The following is an 18516-nucleotide window of genomic DNA, read 5'->3' on the forward strand; positions in this document are numbered from 1 at the left end:
AGCAGCCAGATAGATATATATATATATATATTATATATATATATATATATATATATATATATATATCTATTATATATATAGAGGATGGTCTGTATAGAGTGGTGGTCATCTATGAAGAGGTGGTCTATATAGATATAAAAATAGATAGATAGGGAGATAGATAGATAGATAGATAGATAGTAGATAGATAGATAGATAGATAGGAGATAGATAGATAGATAGATAGATCGATAGGAGATAGATAAATAGATAGATAGGAGATAGCTAGATAGATCGATAGCTAGATAGATAGATAGATAGATAGATAGGCGATAGATAAATAATAGATAGGAGATAGATAGATAGATAGATAGATAGATTCGATAGGAGATAGATAGATAATCGATAGATAGATAGATAGATCGCTAGATAGATAATAGATAGATAGATAGATAGATAGATAGATAGGATAGATAGATAGATAGATAGATAGATAGATAGATAGGCGATAGATAGATAGATAGATAGATAGATAGATAGATAGATGATAGATAGCTAGATAGATAGGAGATAGATAGATAGATAGATAGATATAATAGATAGATAGATAGATAGATAGATAGATAGATAGGAGATAGATAGATATGATAGATAGGAGATAGATAGATAGATAGATAGATAGATGATAGATAGATAGCTAGATAGGAGATAGATAGATAGATAGATAGATAGAGGATAGGAGATAGATACTAGATATAGATAGGAGATAGATAGATAGATAGATAGATAGATAGGAGATAGATAGATAATAGATAGATAGATAGATAATAGATAGATAGATAGATAGATAATAGATAGATAGATAGATAGATAGATAGATAGATAGATAGATAGATAGAGATAGATAGATAGATAGATAGGAGATAGGGATAGATAGATAGATAGATAGATAGGAGATATAGATAGATAGATAGATAGATAGATAGATAGATAGATAGATAGATAGATAGATAGATAGATAGATAGATAGATAGATAGATAGATAGATAGATAGATAGGAGATGGATATCTAGCAGCTCATCACATATCTTGGATTGTACATACCAGCTCACCCCTTTTAATGTCTAAAAGCCTATTACCTATACCACTATTATTTTTAGGCAAAGATAATCTGGTTAAAAGGGTTCTCCAGAATTTAAAAAAACATAATTGTTTTGTTCCAAACAGCACCACCCGTGGTCTTAGGTTGTGTGTGGTATCACAACTTGGCTCTATTCACTTTAGTCGAATACCACACACAAACTGAGGACAAGAGTGGTGCTGTCTGTGGAAGAAGGCAGCTATATTTTTCTAATGTTAAGCCCTTTTACTTTTTTTGTGGTTCTATATTCCAGATGTAGAAGCCTCTTACACGGCTCTGTATCCTTATTCACTATAAGAAATGTAAAAGAATATTCCCTATATTATTATTATTATTATTATTATTATTATTCAGAAATCCTTGTCACTTGCTGAGGTTTCCTATGGGTAACAATGGTTGGGGCCCACTCAGACTCACTCGCCCCCCCCTAGGCTGAACCCCTAGCTACGCCCCTGCTCCCAGCCCCCGAAACTCTTATCTCCAGCCCAGCGGCACTTGTATTCATCTTCCCACTGCTGCTGATGACTTCACATGTCTGGGACAGACAGGAGTGAAGAGAGTGCAGGGGCTGCGGGACTGGAGATAGGAGCTGTGGGGGCTGGGAGCTGTGTGTGCGGCTGTGCACATAGCCACTACTGGGGAGAAAGCCACTGCTGTGCTGCCATGTGAGTATCCTTTTTATTTTTCTGGTACACATCTATCTATCTATCTATCTATCTATCTATCTATCTATCTATCTATCTATCTATCTATCAGATAGATAAATGATTGATAGATACATAAATGGTTGATAGATAAATGATTGATAGATAAATGATTGATAGATAGATAGATAGATAGACAGACAGACAGACAGACAGACAGATAGATAGATAGATAGATAAATGATTGATAGATAGATGATTGATAGGGAGAAGAGAGATAGATAGATAGATAGATAGATAGATAGATAGATAGGAGGGAGATAGATAGATAGATAGATAGATAGATAGATAGATAGATAGATAGATAAAATACAAATAGTGTACACGTCACTCAAGGAAGAAGATCGGGTGCCGGCAAGCATGCCGGGGGTCCACCAGGCAATGGTGAATATATCTTTCAAAAAGGCTGCAGCACTCCGGAGTGCTGCAGCCTTTTTGATAGATAGATAGATAGATAGATAGATAGATAGATAGATAGATAGATAGATAGATAGATCTACAGACAACAAATGTCAGCAGCACAAGCCATGATGTTGGTGCCAGCAAATTAAATATTGACCAGACATAGATGTCTATACCATACGGATACTTCACGGCACTCCAACTTCTATATTGCAAAAGAAGTGTTTATTCCATCAACGCGCAAAGCATTAACAAATAGTGCAGCACAGCAAACAGTCACAAACGCGAGGTTTCGGTGAGTCAATCACCATTTTGAAGCGTGACTCGCTAAAACGTCGCGTTTATGACTGATTTAGGGGCGTGTCTTGGGGTTTAGGGGCATGTCTTTGTGTGGGGTTAGGGGCGTGTCCATGTCCCTCTTTCCTCTCAGCCAAAGTTGGGAGGTATGCAGATATGTGGAAAAAAAGTTGTAGTAACCAATGGTTTGGTGGGGCTGTACGGTGCAATCTGGTATGGGCAGTGGCGGTCTTTGGCACCAAGCATCCCAGCGCTCACTTGGGGCCCCCAACATCCAAGGGGGCCCCCACGCCCCGCTCTTGTGCTCAAGAGGGCTGGACAGGGCCGCTGCCCCGCTCGCTGCTGCCATCTGAACTGTAACTATGAGCACTCGTAATGAGTGCTCATAGTTACATGCAGCAGCACTGACAGGGCGGGAGCCATTGGCTCCCTTCCTGTCAGTCACTCTTGTGGCTGCAGAAAGTGTTTTCCCTGCGGTCACAAGTGGCCGCTTTGTCCTTCTGGTGCCGGCGCTCCAGTGACATCACTGGAGCATCGGCGCCAGGACAAGGGGAGTGCGGCCTCTTGTGATCGCAGGGAAAACCCTTCCTGCGGCCACAAGAGTGAAGAGAAGAGGAGACGCCCGGACCCAGTGAGTATAAGTGTGTTTTATTGTGTCATATACTATATGGGAGGGGGAGCACACAGGGGTCTGTTTAACTGGGGGAGCGCACATCGGGGGTCTATATAAATGGGGGGAGCACACAGGGGGCTATATAACAGGTGGAGCACACAGGGGGGCTATATATAACTGGGGGAGCACACAGGGGGGCAATAGACTACTGGGGCTTCACAGAGGGGTCTATATACTACTGGGTGCAGCACATAGGGGGTCTATATACTACTTGGGGCAGTAGAATGGGGTCTATATACAACTTGGAGAGCACACAGGAGGTCTATATCCAAGTGGGGGAGCACACGGGGGGCTATTTACCACTGGGGAGCACACAGGGGGTCTATATACTACTGGTGGAGCACACAGTGGTCTATATACTACTTGTGGGGCACACAGGGGGTCTCTATACTACTCGGGGAACATACAGGGGGTCTATAAACTACTGGTGAGGCACACAGGTGGTCTATATACTGCTGGGGGCAGCACACAGGGGGTCTATATATAACTGGGGGAGCACACAGGGGTCTGTATACTACTGGGGCAGCACACAAGGGGTCTATATAATACTGGTGGGGCACACAGGGGGTCTATATACTACTGGGAGAACCACACAGAGGGTTTATATACAACTGGAGGAGCACACAGGGGTCTATATCCAAGTGGGGCAGCACACAGGAGGTCTATATCCAAGTGGGGGAGCACACACGGGGGCTAAATACCCCTGAGGGAGCACACAGGGGGTATATACAACTGGGGGTAGCATACAGTGGGTATATACGACTGGGGCAGCACACAGGGGGTCTATATACAACTGGGGCAGCACACAGGAGGTCTATATACTTCTTGGGGAGCACACCGGGGGCTATATACAACTGGGGGAACACACAGGGGTCTATATACTACTGGGGGAGCACACAAGGGGTATATACTACTGGGGGGCACGACACAAGGGGTATATACTATTGGGGGCAGCACTCGAGGAGTATATATTACTGGCGGTAGTGCACAAGGGGTATATACCACTGGGGGCAGCACACAGCGGTCTATTGTTGTGGAGCGCGTGTTGAGGGGGGGGGGCCCAGACATAACTTCGCTTGGGGCCCCAGAAATGCCAAGACCGCCTTTGGGTATGGGAACCAACTGTACACACTTTCTGTCACCCCTATACAATGAGCAATGGAGTTCTATGCAGGATGCACTACAAATCCCAGCAATAAAGTGTAGTACACACTAGTTTAGGGGGTGCTTGACAGTGCTATCTTGTATGGTTATTAACTGTACACACTTTCTGTCACCCCTATACAATGAGCAGTGAAGTTCTATGCAGGATGCACTACAAATCCCAGCAATACAGTGTAGTACACACTAGTTTAGCGGGTGCTTGACGGTGCTATCTGGTATGGGCATCAACTGTACACACTTTCTGTCACCCCTATACAATGAGCAGTGAAGTTCTATGCAGGATGCACTACAAATCCCAGCAATACAGTGTAGTACACACTAGTTTAGGGGGTGCTTGACGGTGCTATCTGGTATGGGCATCAACTGTACACACTTTCTGTCACACCTATACAATGAGCAGTGAAGTTCTATGCAGGATGCACTACAAATCCCAGCAATACAGCAAGGCCGGGACAAGGAGTCTTGGTGCCCTAGGCAGAGAAGGCAAATGGCACCCCCCCCCCCCCCCCAAGCCACTGTTATCAGAATTGGCGCGGCACAGACAGTGTAAAGCCCAGAAAGTGCCCCCACACTGTATTACGAGCCCCAGTACATTCAGTAGTTATCCTTTAACATTCTTACCACCATACAGTGATTACATATTGCCTGGAGAAAAACAAAAGATATCACTAATGATACCATTGAATAATACCGCCACACCATGACCACTATCACTATAACCCAGATAACAGAGTGCAGTTACATCCAGTTACTCACAGGTGACGTCTTCTCTGATAAAAGTCTTTCACATTTTCTTTTTCCCTCCATCCAGCGTGGGCCACCTTAAAGTCTTCTCCTGGCTGTGAATCTTCTCTCCAGAATCTGCCAGAGAAACATTTTAGGCTCCAGCACATACAGTAGTTAGGTCCCCTGTACCCCTATATGCCCCCATAGTTTTAAGGTGTCCCTGCGCCCCCACTTAATAATTAGGTATGCTCTGTGCCCCCATTATATTAGTAAGGTCCCTCTGTGCAGTCCCAATGTGTTATAGACCCCTGTGTGCTGCCCCCAGTTGTTTATATATCCTCTGTGGGCTCCACCAATTTTATCTGTGTGTGTATATATACCCCCTGTGTGCTCCCCCAGTTGTATATATATCCCCTGTGCGCTCCCCCAGTTTGTGTGTATACATATCCCGTGTGCTCTCCCAGTTGTATATATATCCCCTGTGCGCTCCCCCAGTTGTGTATATACATATCCTGTGTGCTCTCCCAGTTGTATATATATCCCCCCGTGTGCTTGCCCCCAAGTAGTATATAGACCCCTGTGTGCTGCCCCAGTAGTATATAGACCCCTGTTTGCTGCCCCCAGTAGTATATAGACCCCTGTGTGCTGCCCCCAGTAGTATATAGACCCCTGTGTGCTGCCCCCAGTAGTATATAGACCCCTGTGTGCTGCCCCCAGTAGTATATAGACCCCTGTGTGCTGCCCCCAGTAGTATATAGACCCCTGTGTGCTGCCTCCAGTGGTATATAGATCCCTGTGTGCTGCCCAGTTATATATAGACCCCCTGTATGCTGCCCCCAGTTATATATAGACCCCTGTGTGCTGCCTCCAGTAGTATATAGACCCTGTGTGCTGCCTCCAGTAGTATATAGACCCCTGTGTGCTGCCTCCAGTAGTATATAGAACGCCCGTGTGCTGCCCCCAGTTGTATATATATCCCCTGTGTGCTGCCCCCAGTTGTATATATTTTTGTGCATGTATATTTATGGATATACACACAGACACACACATTTCTGCATATATATATATATATATATATATATATATATATATATATATATATACATACACACACAGGCACATACTTATGTATACATACACATTTATGTACAGTATATATACACACACACACACACACACACACAGATACACACACTTATGTACAGTATACACAAAGGCACACACATTTATGTACAGTACACACACACACACACACACACACAAACTTATGTATATATATTCACACACACCACACTCACACCCTTATGTATACACACACACAAACTCTCTTATTTATACACACTCAGACTCTTATGTATACACACACACACTCACTCTCTCTCTCTCTCTCTCTCTCTCTCTCTCATGTATACACACTCACACTCATGTATACACACACTCACACTCTTATGTATACACATAGAGACACAAAACAACTACCTCTCAGCTAGGTTGCTTGCACTTTCTGTCCTCACCATCCTGGGACTGTCATGGAGGGGTCTGCTGCTGCTGATGATGATGTTGCAGAGATGAGCAGCTGACAGGAGAGGCACAGGCAGACACTTCCTGGTCCCCCTGTGTGGTCCTCTGCAGGCTGCAGTTCTTTACCTCCTCCTCCTCCCTGGCCCGACAGCTGAGCAGCTCCCAGAGCCTGGAGGATGTGCAGCAGGGGATGTAAGTAATGCTGCACCGTCCCCCATCCTGGTGTCCTAGAGCAGGTCAGACGCCTCCTGGAAGTGGGAGCTCAGCCAGAGCAGTGTCCCCCGACAGGGAGCTGCCCCTCCCATGTACAGCAGCAGCAGCTGAGGACTCGACGGACCTGTGCATCTCCCGGCAGGGGGCTGATATAATCAGCTCCTGTATGCTGCTTTCGGGTTCGGCCTGGTGGCACCCCCTGCTGTTTGGCGCCCTAGGCCATCGCCTACCCCTGCCTACTCTTTGTACCCGGCCCCTGCAATACAGTGTAATACACCAGGACCACCAGCCCCAAAAATAAAAAAAAAGTACACTGAGCACTTCTTAGGGGTGTGTATGCAAGACCTAATGTCCCCTTTCTGTCAGCAGCCGGTCACCACAGTGTGCTGGTTAAATCCCGGTAGCAGCACTGCAACTCCCAGCCAGCAGTCTCTAGTAATAGTATTAATAAAAGCTTTTAAGCCCTAAAAGGGACTGTTTGTTTGTATTGCTAGTATATACCCTGCCTACTGGAAACGCTATATCCTACACTGGCTCTCTCCCTCAGCAGCAACTCTGTCCCTGATCTCTTCAGGCACAGTACTGCCGCCGCTGATTTTTATATGGCAGGGTCATCTGATCTGGCCAACGAATCGCTGCTATCGACATGTATGGGTCCCACCTCATCGGAGGATGTACCAAAGAGTCTCCTGCATGTTTATTGGCTGAGAAATAGCGCTCAAACTGACTGGAAACGGATGATGAGATTTCCTCAAATATCGCAAGATGCTCGTCCAAGCGACGAGTACCATTGACTACCGTAATATTCAAAGCTCGGACAAGCATGCTCGCTCATCACTATCCATAACCTTCTGACAATCCGAGCTTTCTGATAGCTCAGCTGGTAGAGCAGAGGACTGTAGTAAAAACATTAGCAATCCTTAAGTCACTGGTTCGATTCCTTCTCGAAGGACCTTTTTTCTTTGGGGGGAGGGAGGCGGATGCATCCTTTCATGTTGGACCTTTCGAGCAGTTGAAAACACATTCTGGCTGCGCTCTTCCTCTACTACCTTAAAACACCCTTTTAAGAGAGCTGTGCTCCCAGTCTCAGGAATTTAAAACAGGCACCACATCCAAGCTCTCAGTTGGGAGTGCAGCTCAGGCCTGCCAAAGGAGGGCCTTTCGCTGTGGCCTGAAAGCCAAAGAAAAATTAGGCCATCGTCCCTGGGTGGGCTCGAACCACCAACCTTTCGGTTAACAGCCGAAAACGCTAACCGATTGCGCCATAGAGACACCGTTGCTGTGCGCAATCGCTCAAAGCCCCAGCCAGGTCACATGACCTTTGACTCAATAATATTAAAAAAGGAAAACAGCCTCAAGGGGGGGCCCTGGCCTTTAACAAATGGCTATACTTGCTGGCGCATGGTACCCAGAGGCCGCCTATTTCGGCTTCTCTTCCCCGCCTTCCCAACCTCCTGAGCAGCAGCAGAGTGGTGCAGCGGAAGCGTGCTGGGCCCATAAACCCAGAGGTCGATAGATAGAAACCATCCTCTGCTAAGAGCTCACTTTTACAAACCCCGCAAGTACAATTCCCCAGAAGTTTCTGCTTAAATCTAGGAGAGTGGGGGCCGATTCATCAGCCGCCTCTTGCTCGTTGCCAAACACCTGTCTTCAATATCTCCAACAAGACAAACTGGACAAGTATGTGGCTGTGTCTAAAAAGCCTTGTTGCAAGCAAATATCACCTGCTTGCGCAAAGAAGGTTTTGTGTTGCAGTAGTGGGGTAGCCAAAAATTTCCTTCCAGAAGCACCATGCTTCTGCCCGGTTTCGAAGCCGGAATATTTCACGTGTTGGTGCTTTTGGCTACGTAGTGGGGTAGCCAAAAGGCTGCAAAAGAACTGTGTTTCTGCCCGGTTTTGAACCGGGGACCTTTCACGTGTGAGGCGAACGTGATAACCGCTACACTACAGAAACCTGCCTGTTGAGACAGGCACCGCTATGGCGAGCCAGCCGCCAGTAGTCAAACTGAGCGGAGGGAAACTGGGGCTTCGAAGTAAAAAGGTTTGTCCCTGGATCAAAAGGGTACCCAAACCAATGTTTCTGCCCGGTTTCGAACCGGGGACTTTCGCGAGTTAGGCGAACGTGATGACCACTACACTACAGAAACTCAGCGGAGGCCAACAAGCTTTCCTCGCGAGCCAACAACACAAGTTTGAAAAAAGGAAGGAAAGTACTTTAAACTGGGGACCATCCCAGGCTGCCCCAAGTCCTGTCAGCTTCCCAATAGTTTCTTACTTGTGGCGATTGGGATGCACACTTAAAAAAACAAACCAAAAAAAAAACTGGTTATTTAAGTCACAGCGTGGTGGGATGATGGCCAAAGTGAAGGGACGTGAGAGGGGGATTAGCTCAAATGGTAGAGCGCTCGCTTAGCTTAGGAGGCCGGCCAAGCCTTCGATAGCTCAGCTGGTAGAGCGGAGGACTGTAGTAAAAACCTTAGCAGTCCTTAGGTCGCTGGTTCGATTCTGGCTCGAAAGACCTTTTCTTTGGGGGGAGGGAGGCGGTGCATCCTTTCGTGTTGGACCTTTCGAACAGCTGAAACACACATTCTGGCTGCGCTCTTCCTCTACTACCTTAAAACACCCTTTTAAGAGAGCTGTGCTCCCAGTCTCAGGAATTTAAAAACAGGCACCACATCCAAGGAGGTTAGGAAGGCGGGGAAGAGAAGCCGAAATAGGCGGCCTCTGGGTACCATGCGCCAGCAAGTATAGCCATTTGTTAAAGGCCAGGGCCCCCCCTTGAGGCTGTTTTCCTTTTTCGATATTATTGAGTCAAAGGTCATGTGATCTGGCTGGGGCTTTCGAGCGATTGCGCGAAGCAACGGTGTCTCTGTGGCGCAATCGGTTAGCGCGTTTGGCTGTCAAACCGAAAGGTTGGTGGTTCGAGTCCACCCAGGGACGATGGCCTAATTTTCTTTGGCTTTCAGGGCACAGCGAAAGGCCCTCCTTTGGCAGGCCTGAGCTGCACTCCCAAACTGAGAGCTTGGATGTGGTGCCTGTTTTAAATTCCTGAGACTGGGAGCACAGCTCTCTTAAAAGGGTGTTTTAAGGTAGTAGAGGAAGAGCGCAGCCAGAATGTGTGTTTCAGCTGCTCGAAAGGTCCAACACGAAAGATGCACCCGCCTCCCTCCCCCCAAAGAAAAGGTCCTTCAAGCCGGAATCGAACCAGCGACCTAAGGATTGCTAATGTTTTTACTACAGTCCTCCGCTCTACCAGCTGAGCTATCGAAGGCTTGGCCGGCCTTTGCTCGCCTACCTCCTAGGCTTGTCAAAGAGTGGCATGAGAAAAGGCATTTGAAAAAGTCAAAAGGTTATGGAGGATGCGGGCATCGATCCCGCTACCTCTCGCATGCTAAGCGAGCGCTCTACCATTTGAGCTAATCCCCCTCTCACGTCGTTCACTTTGGCCATCATCCCACCACGCTGTGACTTAAATAACCAGTTTTTTTTTGTTTTTTTTTTTTTTTTTTTTTTTAAGTGGTGCATCCCAATCGCCACAAGTAAGAAACTATTGGGAAGCTGACAGGACTTGGGGCAGCCTGGATGGTCCCCAGTTTAAAGTACTTTCCTTCCTTTTTCAAACTTGTGTTGTTCGCTCGCGAGGAAAGCTGCGTTGGCCTCCGCCGAGTTTCTGTAGTGTAGTGGTCATCACATTCGCCTAACACGCGAAAGGTCCCCGGTTCGAAACCGGGCAGAAACATTGGTTTGGGTACCCTTTTGATCCAGGGACAACCTTTTTACTTCGAAGCCCCAGTTTTCCTCCGCTCGGTTTGAATACTGGCGGCTGGCTCGCCATAGCGGTGCCTGTCTCAACAGGCAGGTTTCTGTAGTGTAGCGGGTTATTCACGTTCGCCTCACACGCGAAAGGTCCCCGGTTTCGAAACCGGGCAGAAACACAGTTCTTTTGCAGCCTTTTGGCTACCCCACTACGTAGCCAAAAGCACCAACACGTGAAATATTCCGCTCTTCGAAACCGGGCAGAAGCATGGTGCTTCTGGAAGAAATTTTTGGCTACCCCACTAGTGCAACACAAAACCTTCTTTGCGCAAGCAGGTGATATTTGCTTGCAACAAGGCTTTTTAGACACAGCCACATACTTGTCCAGTTTGTCTTGTTGGAGATATTGAAGACAGGTGTTTGGCAACGAGCAAGAGGCGGCTGATGAATCGGCCCCCACTCTCCTAGATTTTAAGCAGAAACTTCTGGGGAATTGTACTTGCGGGAATTGTAAAAGTGAGCTCTTAGCAGAGGATGGTTTCGATCCATCGACCTCCGGGTTATGGGCCCAGCATGCTTCCGCTGCGCCACTCTGCTGCTGCTCAGGAAGTTAGGAGGCGGGGAAGAGAAGCCGAAATAGGTGGCCTCTGGCTACCATGAGCGCCAGCAAGTATAGCCATTTGTTAAAGGCCAGGGCCCCCCCTTGAGGCTGTTTTCTTTTTTTCGATATTATTGAGTCAAAGGTCATGTGACCTGGCTGGGGCTTCGAGCAATTGCGTGCAGCAACGGTGTCTCTGTGGCGCAATCGGTTAGCGCGTTCGGCTGTTAACCGAAAGGTTGGTGGTTCGAGTCCACCCAGGGACGATGGCCTAATTTTCTTTGGCTTTCAGGGCACAGCGAAAGGCCCTCCTTTGGCAGGCCTGAGCTGCACTCCCAACTGAGGAGCTTGGATGTGGTGTCTGTTTTAAATTCCTCAGACTGGGAGCACAGCTCTCTTAAAAGGGTGTTTTAAGGTAGTAGAGGAAGAGCGCAGCCAGAATGTGTGTTTCAGCTGCTCGAAAGGTCCAACACGAAAGGATGCACCCGCCTCCCTCCCCCCCAAAGAAAAAGGTCCTTCGAGCCGGAATCGAACCAGCGACCTAAGGATTGCTAATGTTTTTACTACAGTCCTCCGCTCTACCAGCTGAGCTATCGAAGGCTTGGCCGGCCTTTGCTCGCCTACCTCCTAGGCTTGTCAAAGAGTGGCAGAGAAAAAGGCATTTGAAAAAGTCAAAAGGTTATGGAGGATGCGGGCATCGATCCCGCTACCTCTCGCATGCTAAGGCGAGCGCTCTACCATTTGAGCTAATCCCCTCTCACGTCCGTTCACTTTGGCCATCATCCCCACCACGCTGTGACTTAAATAACCAGTTTTTTTTTGTTTTTTTTGTTTTTTTTTTTTAAGTGTGCATCCCAATCGCCACAAGTAAGAACTATTGGGAAGCTGACAGGACTTGGGGCAGCCTGGGATGGTCCCCAGTTTAAAGTACTTTCCTTCCTTTTTTCAAACTTGTGTTGTTCGCTCGCGAGGAAAGCTGCGTTGGCCTCCGCCGAGTTCTGTAGTGTAGTGGTCATCACGTTCGCCTAACACGCGAAAGGGTCCCCGGTTCGAACCGGCAGAAAACATTGGTTTGGGTACCCTTTTGATCCAGGGACAAACCTTTTTACTTCGAAGCCCCAGTTTTCCTCCGCTCGGTTTGAATACTGGCGGCTGGCTCGCCATAGCGGTGCCTGTCTCAACAGGCAGGTTTCTGTAGTGTAGCGGTTATCACGTTCGCCTCACACGCGAAAGGTCCCCGGTTCGAAACCGGGCAGAAACACAGTTCTTTTGCAGCCTTTTGGCTACCCCACTACGTAGCCAAAAGCACCAACACGTGAAATATTCCGGCTTCGAAACCGGGCAGAAGCATGGTGCTTCTGGAAGAAATTTTTGGCTACCCCACTAGTGCAACACAAAACCTTCTTTGCGCAAGCAGGTGATATTTGCTTGCAACAAGGCTTTTTAGACACAGCCACATACTTGTCCAGTTTGTCTTGTTGGAGATATTGAAGACAGGTGTTTGGCAACGAGCAAGAGGCGGCTGATGAATCGGCCCCCACTCTCCTAGATTTTAAGCAGAAACTTCTGGGGAATTGTACTTGCGGGGTTTGTAAAAGTGAGCTCTTAGCAGAGGATGGTTTCGATCCATCGACCTCTGGGTTATGGGCCCAGCACGCTTCCGCTGCGCCACTCTGCTGCTGCTCAGGAGGTTAGGAAGGCGGGGAAGAGAAAGCCGAAATAGGTGGCCTCTGGCTACCATGCGCCAGCAAGTATAGCCATTTGTTAAAGGCCAGGGCCCCCCCTTGAGGCTGTTTTCCTTTTTCGATATTATTGAGTCAAAGGTCATGTGACCTGGCTGGGGCTTTCGAGCAATTGCGTGCAGCAACGGTGTCTCTGTGGCGCCATCGGTTAGCGCGTTCGGCTGTTAACCGAAAGGTTGGTGGTTCGAGTCCACCCAGGGACGATGGCCTAATTTTCTTTGGCTTTCAGGGCACAGCGAAAGGCCCTCCTTTGGCAGGCCTGAGCTGCACTCCCAACTGAGAGCTTGGATGTGGTGTCTGTTTTAAATTCCTCAGACTGGGAGCACAGCTCTCTTAAAAGGGTGTTTTAAGGTAGTAGAGGAAGAGCGCAGCCAGAATGTGTGTTCAGCTGCTCGAAAGGTCCAACACGAAAGGATGCACCCGCCTCCCTCCCCCCAAAGAAAAAGGTCCTTCGAGCCGGAATCGAACCAGCGACCTAAGGATTGCTAATGTTTTTACTACAGACCTCCGCTCTACCAGCTGAGCTATCGAAGGCTTGGCCGGCCTTTGCTCGCCTACCTCCTAGGCTTGTCAAAGAGTGGCATGAGAAAAGGCATTGAAAAAGTCAAAAGGTTATGGAGGATGCGGGCATCGATCCCGCTACCTCTCGCATGCTAAGCGAGCGCTCTACCATTTGAGCTAATCCCCCTCTCACGTCCGTTCACTTTTGGCCATCATCCCACCACGCTGTGACTTAAATAACCAGTTTTTTTTTGTTTTTTTTTTGTTTTGTTTTTTTAAGTGTGCATCCCAATCGCCACACTAAGAAACTATTGGGAAGCTGACAGGACTTGGGGCAGCCTGGGATGGTCCCCAGTTTAAAGTACTTTCCTTCCTTTTTTCAAACTTGTGTTGTTCGCTCGCGAGGAAAGCTGCGTTGGCCTCCGCCGAGTTTCTGTAGTGTAGTGGTCATCACGTTCGCCTAACACGCGAAAGGTCCCCGGTTTGAAACCGGGCAGAAACATTGGTTTGGGTACCCTTTTGATCCAGGGACAAACCTTTTTACTTCGAAGCCCCTAGTTTTCCTCCGCTCGGTTTGAATACTGGCGGCTGGCTCGCCATAGCGGTGCCTGTCTCAACAGGCAGGTTTCTGTAGTGTAGCGGTTATCACGTTCGCCTCACACGCGAAAGGTCCCCGGTTCGAAACCGGGCAGAAACACAGTTCTTTTGCAGCCTTTTGGCTACCCCACTACGTAGCCAAAGCACCAACACGTGAAATATTCCGGCTTCGAAACCGGGCAGAAGCATGGTGCTTCTGGAAGAAATTTTTGGCTACCCCACTAGTGCAACACAAAACCTTCTTTGCGCAAGCAGGTGATATTTGCTTGCAACAAGGCTTTTTAGACACAGCCACATACTTGTCCAGTTTGTCTTGTTGGAGATATTGAAGACAGGTGTTTGGCAACGAGCAAGAGGCGGCTGATGAATCGGCCCCCACTCTCCTAGATTTTAAGCAGAAACTTCTGGGGAATTGTACTTGCGGGGTTTGTAAAAGTGAGCTCTTAGCAGAGGATGGTTTCGATCCATCGACCTCTGGGTTATGGGCCCAGCACGCTTCCGCTGCGCCACTCTGCTGCTGCTCAGGAGGTTAGGAAGGCGGGGAAGAGAAGCCGAAATAGGTGGCCTCTGGCTACCATGCGCCAGCAAGTATAGCCATTTGTTAAAGGCCAGGGCCCCCCCTTGAGGCTGTTTTCCTTTTTCGATATTATTGAGTCAAAGGTCATGTGACCTGGCTGGGGCTTCGAGCAATTGCGTGCAGCAACGGTGTCTCTGTGGCGCAATCGGTTAGCGCGTTCGGCTGTTAACCGAAAGGTTGGTGGTTCGAGTCCACCCAGGGACGATGGCCTAATTTTCTTTGGCTTTCAGGGCACAGCGAAAGGCCCTCCTTTGGCAGGCCTGAGCTGCACTCCCAACTGAGAGCTTGGATGTGGTGTCTGTTTTAAATTCCTCAGACTGGGAGCACAGCTCTCTTAAAAGGGTGTTTTAAGGTAGTAGAGGAAGAGCGCAGCCAGAATGTGTGTTTCAGCTGCTCGAAAGGTCCAACACGAAAGGATGCACCCGCCTCCCTCCCCCCAAAGAAAAAGGTCCTTCGAGCCGGAATCGAACCAGCGACCTAAGGATTGCTAATGTTTTTACTACAGTCCTCCGCTCTACCAGCTGAGCTATCGAAGGCTTGGCCGGCCTTTGCTCGCCTACCTCCTAGGCTTGTCAAAGAGTGGCATGAGAAAAGGCATTTGAAAAAGTCAAAAGGTTATGGAGGATGCGGGCATCGATCCCGCTACCTCTCGCATGCTAAGCGAGCGCTCTACCATTTGAGCTAATCCCCTCTCACGTCCGTTCACTTTGGCCATCATCCCACCACGCTGTGACTTAAATAACCAGTTTTTTTTGTTTTTTTTTGTTTTGTTTTTTTAAGTGTGCATCCCAATCGCCACAAGTAAGAAACTATTGGGAAGCTGACAGGACTTGGGGCAGCCTGGGATGGTCCCCAGTTTAAAGTACTTTCCTTCCTTTTTTCAAACTTGTGTTGTTCGCTCGCGAGGAAAGCTGCGTTGGCCTCCGCCGAGTTTCTGTAGTGTAGTGGTCATCACGTTCGCCTAACACGCGAAAGGTCCCCGGTTTCGAAAACCGGGCAGAAACATTGGTTTGGGTACCCTTTTGATCCAGGGACAAACCTTTTTACTTCGAAGCCCTAGTTTTCCTCCGCTCGGTTTGAATACTGGCGGCTGGCTCGCCATAGCGGTGCCTGTCTCAACAGGCAGGTTTCTGTAGTGTAGCGGTTATCACGTTCGCCTCACACGCGAAAGGTCCCCGGTTCGAAACCGGGCAGAAACACAGTTCTTTTGCAGCCTTTTGGCTACCCCACTACGTAGCCAAAAGCACCAACACGTGAAATATTCCGGCTTCGAAACCGGGCAGAAGCATGGTGCTTCTGGAAGAAATTTTTGGCTACCCCACTAGTGCAACACAAAACCTTCTTTGCGCAAGCAGGTGATATTTGCTTGCAACAAGGCTTTTTAGACACAGCCACATACTTGTCCAGTTTGTCTTGTTGGAGATATTGAAGACAGGTGTTTGGCAACGAGCAAGAGGCGGCTGATGAATCGGCCCCCACTCTCCTAGATTTTAAGCAGAAACTTCTGGGGAATTGTACTTGCGGGGTTTGTAAAAGTGAGCTCTTAGCAGAGGATGGTTTCGATCCATCGACCTCTGGGTTATGGGCCCAGCACGCTTCCGCTGCGCCACTCTGCTGCTGCTCAGGAGGTTAGGAAGGCGGGGAAGAGAAGCCGAAATAGGTGGCCTCTGGCTACCATGCGCCAGCAAGTATAGCCATTTGTTAAAGGCCAGGGCCCCCCCTTGAGGCTGTTTTCCTTTTTCGATATTATTGAGTCAAAGGTCATGTGACCTGGCTGGGGCTTCGAGCAATTGCGTGCAGCAACGGTGTCTCTGTGGCGCAATCGGTTAGCGCGTTCGGCTGTTAACCGAAAGGTTGGTGGTTCGAGTCCACCCAGGGACGATGGCCTAATTTTCTTTGGCTTTCAGGGCACAGCGAAAGGCCCTCCTTTGGCAGGCCTGAGCTGCACTCCCAACTGAGAGCTTGGATGTGGTGTCTGTTTTAAATTCCTCAGACTGGGAGCACAGCTCTCTTAAAAGGGTGTTTTTAAGGTAGTAGAGGAAGAGCGCAGCCAGAATGTGTGTTTCAGCTGCTCGAAAGGTCCAACACGAAAGGATGCACCCGCCTCCCTCCCCCCAAAGAAAAAGGTCCTTCGAAGCCGGAATCGAACCAGCGACCTAAGGATTGCTAATGTTTTTACTACAGTCCTCCGCTCTACCAGCTGAGCTATCGAAGGCTTGGCCGGCCTTTGCTCGCCTACCTCCTAGGCTTGTCAAAGAGTGGCATGAGAAAAGGCATTTGAAAAAGTCAAAAGGTTATGGAGGATGCGGGCATCGATCCCGCTACCTCTCGCATGCTAAGCGAGCGCTCTACCATTTGAGCTAATCCCCCTCTCACGTCCGTTCACTTTGGCCATCATCCCACCACGCTGTGACTTAAATAACCAGTTTTTTTTTGTTTTTTTTTTGTTTTGTTTTTTTAAGTGTGCATCCCAATCGCCACAAGTAAGAAACTATTGGGAAGCTGACAGGACTTGGGGCAGCCTGGGATGGTCCCCAGTTTAAAGTACTTTCCTTCCTTTTTTCAAACTTGTGTTGTTCGCTCGCGAGGAAAGCTGCGTTGGCCTCCGCCGAGTTTCTGTAGTGTAGTGGTCATCACGTTCGCCTAACACGCGAAAGGTCCCCGGTTTGAAACCGGGCAGAAACATTGGTTTGGGTACCCTTTTGATCCAGGGACAAACCTTTTTACTTCGAAGCCCCAGTTTTCCTCCGCTCGGTTTGAATACTGGCGGCTGGCTCGCCATAGCGGTGCCTGTCTCAACAGGCAGGTTTCTGTAGTGTAGCGGTTATCACGTTCGCCTCACACGCGAAAGGTCCCCGGTTCGAAACCGGGCAGAAACACAGTTCTTTTGCAGCCTTTTGGCTACCCCACTACGTAGCCAAAAGCACCAACACGTGAAATATTCCGGCTTCGAAACCGGGCAGAAGCAGGGTGCTTCTGGAAGAAATTTTTGGCTACCCCACTAGTGCAACACAAAACCTTCTTTGCGCAAGCAGGTGATATTTGCTTGCAACAAGGCTTTTTAGACACAGCCACATACTTGTCCAGTTTGTCTTGTTGGAGATATTGAAGACAGGTGTTTGGCAACGAGCAAGAGGCGGCTGATGAATCGGCCCCCACTCTCCTAGATTTTAAGCAGAAACTTCTGGGGAATTGTACTTGCGGGGTTTGTAAAAGTGAGCTCTTAGCAGAGGATGGTTTCGATCCATCGACCTCTGGGTTATGGGCCCAGCACGCTTCCGCTGCGCCACTCTGCTGCTGCTCAGGAGGTTAGGAAGGCGGGGAAGAGAAGCCGAAATAGGTGGCCTCTGGCTACCATGCGCCAGCAAGTATAGCCATTTGTTAAAGGCCAGGGCCCCCCCTTGAGGCTGTTTTCCTTTTTCGATATTATTGAGTCAAAGGTCATGTGACCTGGCTGGGGCTTCGAGCAATTGCGTGCAGCAACGGTGTCTCTGTGGCGCAATCGGTTAGCGCGTTCGGCTGTTAACCGAAAGGTTGGTGGTTCGAGTCCACCCAGGGACGATGGCCTAATTTTCTTTGGCTTTCAGGGCACAGCGAAAGGCCCTCCTTTGGCAGGCCTGAGCTGCACTCCCAACTGAGAGCTTGGATGTGGTGTCTGTTTTAAATTCCTCAGACTGGGAGCACAGCTCTCTTAAAAGGGTGTTTTAAGGTAGTAGAGGAAGAGCGCAGCCAGAATGTGTGTTTCAGCTGCTCGAAAGGTCCAACACGAAAGGATGCACCCGCCTCCCTCCCCCCAAAGAAAAAGGTCCTTCGAGCCGGAATCGAACCAGCGACCTAAGGATTGCTAATGTTTTTACTACAGTCCTCCGCTCTACCAGCTGAGCTATCGAAGGCTTGGCCGGCCTTTGCTCGCCTACCTCCTAGG

The 18516-nt window shown here is 48.5% G+C and overlaps 32 non-coding genes across 32 annotated transcripts; 16 read left to right on the top strand and 16 right to left on the bottom strand.

Moving 5' to 3' along the window:
- Positions 1–8018: 8018 nt before the first annotated feature.
- On the bottom strand, positions 8019–8092 carry TRNAN-GUU (transfer RNA asparagine (anticodon GUU)). Its single transcript has one exon. It is a non-coding gene; the product is annotated as a tRNA-Asn (tRNA).
- Positions 8093–8701: 609 nt separating this feature from the next.
- TRNAV-CAC (transfer RNA valine (anticodon CAC)) lies at positions 8702–8774 on the bottom strand. The gene has a single exon. It is a non-coding gene; the product is annotated as a tRNA-Val (tRNA).
- A 121-nt stretch (positions 8775–8895) lies between these two features.
- TRNAV-AAC (transfer RNA valine (anticodon AAC)) lies at positions 8896–8967 on the bottom strand. Its single transcript has one exon. It is a non-coding gene; the product is annotated as a tRNA-Val (tRNA).
- A 284-nt stretch (positions 8968–9251) lies between these two features.
- Positions 9252–9338, top strand: TRNAY-GUA (transfer RNA tyrosine (anticodon GUA)). Its single transcript is given in 2 exon segments — positions 9252–9288; positions 9303–9338. It is a non-coding gene; the product is annotated as a tRNA-Tyr (tRNA).
- A 347-nt stretch (positions 9339–9685) lies between these two features.
- Positions 9686–9760, top strand: TRNAD-GUC (transfer RNA aspartic acid (anticodon GUC)). The gene has a single exon. It is a non-coding gene; the product is annotated as a tRNA-Asp (tRNA).
- Positions 9761–10004: 244 nt separating this feature from the next.
- Positions 10005–10091, bottom strand: TRNAY-GUA (transfer RNA tyrosine (anticodon GUA)). Its single transcript is given in 2 exon segments — positions 10005–10040; positions 10055–10091. It is a non-coding gene; the product is annotated as a tRNA-Tyr (tRNA).
- An 82-nt stretch (positions 10092–10173) lies between these two features.
- On the bottom strand, positions 10174–10246 carry TRNAA-AGC (transfer RNA alanine (anticodon AGC)). The gene has a single exon. It is a non-coding gene; the product is annotated as a tRNA-Ala (tRNA).
- Positions 10247–10486: 240 nt separating this feature from the next.
- TRNAV-AAC (transfer RNA valine (anticodon AAC)) lies at positions 10487–10559 on the top strand. The gene has a single exon. It is a non-coding gene; the product is annotated as a tRNA-Val (tRNA).
- Positions 10560–10679: 120 nt separating this feature from the next.
- TRNAV-CAC (transfer RNA valine (anticodon CAC)) lies at positions 10680–10755 on the top strand. The gene has a single exon. It is a non-coding gene; the product is annotated as a tRNA-Val (tRNA).
- A 611-nt stretch (positions 10756–11366) lies between these two features.
- TRNAN-GUU (transfer RNA asparagine (anticodon GUU)) lies at positions 11367–11440 on the top strand. The gene has a single exon. It is a non-coding gene; the product is annotated as a tRNA-Asn (tRNA).
- A 247-nt stretch (positions 11441–11687) lies between these two features.
- TRNAY-GUA (transfer RNA tyrosine (anticodon GUA)) lies at positions 11688–11774 on the bottom strand. Its single transcript is given in 2 exon segments — positions 11688–11723; positions 11738–11774. It is a non-coding gene; the product is annotated as a tRNA-Tyr (tRNA).
- Positions 11775–12362: 588 nt separating this feature from the next.
- TRNAV-CAC (transfer RNA valine (anticodon CAC)) lies at positions 12363–12435 on the top strand. Its single transcript has one exon. It is a non-coding gene; the product is annotated as a tRNA-Val (tRNA).
- A 345-nt stretch (positions 12436–12780) lies between these two features.
- TRNAM-CAU (transfer RNA methionine (anticodon CAU)) lies at positions 12781–12852 on the bottom strand. Its single transcript has one exon. It is a non-coding gene; the product is annotated as a tRNA-Met (tRNA).
- Positions 12853–13045: 193 nt separating this feature from the next.
- Positions 13046–13119, top strand: TRNAN-GUU (transfer RNA asparagine (anticodon GUU)). The gene has a single exon. It is a non-coding gene; the product is annotated as a tRNA-Asn (tRNA).
- Positions 13120–13363: 244 nt separating this feature from the next.
- Positions 13364–13450, bottom strand: TRNAY-GUA (transfer RNA tyrosine (anticodon GUA)). The gene is given in 2 exon segments: positions 13364–13399; positions 13414–13450. It is a non-coding gene; the product is annotated as a tRNA-Tyr (tRNA).
- Positions 13451–13531: 81 nt separating this feature from the next.
- TRNAA-AGC (transfer RNA alanine (anticodon AGC)) lies at positions 13532–13604 on the bottom strand. Its single transcript has one exon. It is a non-coding gene; the product is annotated as a tRNA-Ala (tRNA).
- A 242-nt stretch (positions 13605–13846) lies between these two features.
- TRNAV-AAC (transfer RNA valine (anticodon AAC)) lies at positions 13847–13919 on the top strand. Its single transcript has one exon. It is a non-coding gene; the product is annotated as a tRNA-Val (tRNA).
- Positions 13920–14041: 122 nt separating this feature from the next.
- TRNAV-CAC (transfer RNA valine (anticodon CAC)) lies at positions 14042–14114 on the top strand. Its single transcript has one exon. It is a non-coding gene; the product is annotated as a tRNA-Val (tRNA).
- A 344-nt stretch (positions 14115–14458) lies between these two features.
- On the bottom strand, positions 14459–14530 carry TRNAM-CAU (transfer RNA methionine (anticodon CAU)). The gene has a single exon. It is a non-coding gene; the product is annotated as a tRNA-Met (tRNA).
- A 191-nt stretch (positions 14531–14721) lies between these two features.
- On the top strand, positions 14722–14795 carry TRNAN-GUU (transfer RNA asparagine (anticodon GUU)). Its single transcript has one exon. It is a non-coding gene; the product is annotated as a tRNA-Asn (tRNA).
- Positions 14796–15040: 245 nt separating this feature from the next.
- TRNAY-GUA (transfer RNA tyrosine (anticodon GUA)) lies at positions 15041–15127 on the bottom strand. The gene is given in 2 exon segments: positions 15041–15076; positions 15091–15127. It is a non-coding gene; the product is annotated as a tRNA-Tyr (tRNA).
- A 394-nt stretch (positions 15128–15521) lies between these two features.
- Positions 15522–15596, top strand: TRNAV-AAC (transfer RNA valine (anticodon AAC)). Its single transcript has one exon. It is a non-coding gene; the product is annotated as a tRNA-Val (tRNA).
- A 121-nt stretch (positions 15597–15717) lies between these two features.
- TRNAV-CAC (transfer RNA valine (anticodon CAC)) lies at positions 15718–15790 on the top strand. The gene has a single exon. It is a non-coding gene; the product is annotated as a tRNA-Val (tRNA).
- A 345-nt stretch (positions 15791–16135) lies between these two features.
- TRNAM-CAU (transfer RNA methionine (anticodon CAU)) lies at positions 16136–16207 on the bottom strand. The gene has a single exon. It is a non-coding gene; the product is annotated as a tRNA-Met (tRNA).
- A 191-nt stretch (positions 16208–16398) lies between these two features.
- Positions 16399–16472, top strand: TRNAN-GUU (transfer RNA asparagine (anticodon GUU)). Its single transcript has one exon. It is a non-coding gene; the product is annotated as a tRNA-Asn (tRNA).
- Positions 16473–16718: 246 nt separating this feature from the next.
- On the bottom strand, positions 16719–16806 carry TRNAY-GUA (transfer RNA tyrosine (anticodon GUA)). Its single transcript is given in 2 exon segments — positions 16719–16755; positions 16770–16806. It is a non-coding gene; the product is annotated as a tRNA-Tyr (tRNA).
- Positions 16807–16888: 82 nt separating this feature from the next.
- Positions 16889–16961, bottom strand: TRNAA-AGC (transfer RNA alanine (anticodon AGC)). Its single transcript has one exon. It is a non-coding gene; the product is annotated as a tRNA-Ala (tRNA).
- Positions 16962–17203: 242 nt separating this feature from the next.
- TRNAV-AAC (transfer RNA valine (anticodon AAC)) lies at positions 17204–17276 on the top strand. The gene has a single exon. It is a non-coding gene; the product is annotated as a tRNA-Val (tRNA).
- A 121-nt stretch (positions 17277–17397) lies between these two features.
- TRNAV-CAC (transfer RNA valine (anticodon CAC)) lies at positions 17398–17470 on the top strand. Its single transcript has one exon. It is a non-coding gene; the product is annotated as a tRNA-Val (tRNA).
- A 345-nt stretch (positions 17471–17815) lies between these two features.
- Positions 17816–17887, bottom strand: TRNAM-CAU (transfer RNA methionine (anticodon CAU)). Its single transcript has one exon. It is a non-coding gene; the product is annotated as a tRNA-Met (tRNA).
- A 191-nt stretch (positions 17888–18078) lies between these two features.
- Positions 18079–18152, top strand: TRNAN-GUU (transfer RNA asparagine (anticodon GUU)). Its single transcript has one exon. It is a non-coding gene; the product is annotated as a tRNA-Asn (tRNA).
- A 245-nt stretch (positions 18153–18397) lies between these two features.
- Positions 18398–18484, bottom strand: TRNAY-GUA (transfer RNA tyrosine (anticodon GUA)). The gene is given in 2 exon segments: positions 18398–18433; positions 18448–18484. It is a non-coding gene; the product is annotated as a tRNA-Tyr (tRNA).
- Positions 18485–18516: the final 32 nt, after the last annotated feature.

This window comes from Dendropsophus ebraccatus, unplaced genomic scaffold (assembly GCF_027789765.1).
Source record: "Dendropsophus ebraccatus isolate aDenEbr1 unplaced genomic scaffold, aDenEbr1.pat pat_scaffold_658_ctg1, whole genome shotgun sequence".
Lineage (NCBI taxonomy): Eukaryota > Metazoa > Chordata > Amphibia > Anura > Hylidae > Dendropsophus > Dendropsophus ebraccatus.